Raw genomic sequence first — 2,370 nt, 5'->3', positions numbered from 1 at the left:
ATATATATATATATATATATATATATATATATATATATATATATACATACATACATATATATATGCGTGTGTATACACACACACACACATACATACATGGTGCAAGGTGTATTTGAAGACATCTTTGGTCATTTAATAAAGCATCTTCCATCTTGGGAAAACCGAATGTATTTCCATAAATATTCGTGTACAATTCTCTCATTTGTCAACGTAAAGTTGCAGTCCTGATTAGGACGATGTGACTACCTTTTGTAGCCCCAGGAAAACATTTTTTCTTGGTAGAAACATCGTCCTAACCAGGACTGCCACGATACGTTGGCAAATGGATTTTACTCTGTGGAACTGTTGTTACTCCTTACTTCTCGCTCAGAGATTTAAAACTAATTGTTTTCATCTTTCTCATTAAGGTTTCATATGAAATGATTCAAGGATCCCGTCTTCAGCTTCAATGAATGCTTCAATACAGGACTGGAGTCTTTGACATGCTTGCACTAAATCTTCCTTGTTCATTTCGGACATCATCCGGAATCGATTAGTCTCCCTGGCGAGCTTCGAAGCCACAAGTTTGGTGTTAAATGATCGTAAAGATTGTCTGACATCTGACATATTGTCTGACATCTGACATATTGTCTGACATCTATATCTGGTGTATGCGAGTTTTCTGAATAGGAACCGAGACTTGTTGAGATATGTATGGCTTTTCATTGGTGCACTTCATCTATCCAGGGCTTAACAACTGTCTCCAGCACCTCCACGTATCCAGCAGCATAAATTCTAAGACTTTGTGGAATATAGATTTAACTGTAGATCGATTTGATTATTAATGATATAAAAACACATATATATTTATTTATTTGCTCAAAATAATAGAGCACTTAATATAAGTTCAGTAACATATTCTTTTAGAATATTCCTTATAAAATTTATATATATATATATATATATATATAAACCACACTTAAATAATTCAACAAAGAAGAATTCAACTCACACCCCACAGAAAACCAGAAAACAAACATATCACAAAAACCTTATTCAAAAAATCAATAAAATACAAAAAGAATAACTAGTAAATGGTATAAAATGAGTACGTACGTTTCGTGGGTATATTTTCAAATAGATAACTACTAAAACCAATTCAATAAATAATTCTATTAATTATCAAATCGATCTACAGTTAAATCTATTCAAAAATATAGTCACTCGTCAGGTCTAAAATAAAAATAATAATAATAAAATCAACGTACGTATTGTAACTTATACTAAATATCTAAAAAAAATACTTGTTTTAACAATAAATAAATAATCTTCTTCTTCTTCTTCTTCTTCTTGCTGTAGCTGTTGTAGTTGTTGTTGTTTCTTAGCTCAGGGCCCATCCTTGATCCAGAAGACCTACACGATTAAAGACATTCCTAGTCCCTTATAACCTTGCCTTTTCGACACAGTCTATCAAGGATAACATTATTTTAATGTTTCTTTCCTTGTTCTTCTTCGGGCCCAGCTCAGCCCTGATCTTGTAGACAAGCAATCAAAAACATTCCAATGTCCCCTTTTCTTTTGTAAGACGATAGGATTTGATTCTGAGGAATTTAGTCGGTGGAGCGCCCACGCAGATAACTCCGCCTGTTTACGGTCATAATGATATTGTTGTTGCTACGGCGGCCAGTACTGGGAGCGATGTAATCGAGTAACCCCCTGCCCCCAAGATTTCAAGCCTGGTGTCAAAATTTGAAACGCTTATCATCATTGTCATTACTGAGTCGGCAGGCAGAATGATTGACACGCCGGACAAAAATGCTTAGCAGTATTTCGTCCGGCTTTGTCTTTCATCTTTTCAAGGTGGATGAAATCAATACCAGTTAAGCACTTGGGTCAATAATATCGATTTGCCCCCCACCTTCGCCCTTCTCTCCGAGGGACCCCAAATTGCAAACCAGTATTTGAGCGACGATCTGGTAGAATCGTTAACACGCCGGATGAAATGCTTAACAGCATTTTTTCCGGTTCTGGACATTCTGAATTCAAATACCGCAAGACCTGTGATCAAAGATGTTCCAGCCGTGACGTCCCCCTCTGAATTTGAATCTAGTATCACGTCATACATACATACAACGTGTTCCTTTTACAGGTCGCGTGTGGTTTGAAGGGAGATTCGATTGCTATTTCTAGCATGTCGAGCGACCACGCTGAGCTCCCTTGTTGATGCAGGTGGCGCTGCGATAGTAGGTGTCGGTGATGTTTGTGTAAACAAAGAAGAGAAATTTCTCGGTGAACAGTCTGGAAGAGTTGGTGATTCTTTGTGATGGCATGAAATACAGGAGTGGCGGTGGGGGCTGGGGTTGCGACGATTGGGGTGGGGGTGAAATTAAG

The 2,370-nt window shown here is 37.3% G+C and overlaps 1 long non-coding RNA gene across 1 annotated transcript in view; it reads left to right on the top strand.

The window, feature by feature from the left end:
- The window catches only part of LOC128250989 (uncharacterized), a 29,799-nt gene extending 28,561 nt beyond the window's left edge, over nt 1-1,238 (top strand). Inside the window, exon 3 of the long non-coding RNA XR_008266903.1 lies at nt 408-1,238. This is a non-coding gene — a long non-coding RNA (uncharacterized LOC128250989). The remainder of the gene's footprint in view (nt 1-407) is intronic.
- The last annotated feature ends 1,132 nt before the right edge of the window (nt 1,239-2,370 follow it).

This window comes from Octopus bimaculoides, chromosome 27, assembly GCF_001194135.2.
Source record: "Octopus bimaculoides isolate UCB-OBI-ISO-001 chromosome 27, ASM119413v2, whole genome shotgun sequence".
Lineage (NCBI taxonomy): Eukaryota > Metazoa > Mollusca > Cephalopoda > Octopoda > Octopodidae > Octopus > Octopus bimaculoides.
Note: the sequence above shows the minus strand (reverse complement) of the source record. Positions and strands in the feature narration are given on the sequence as shown.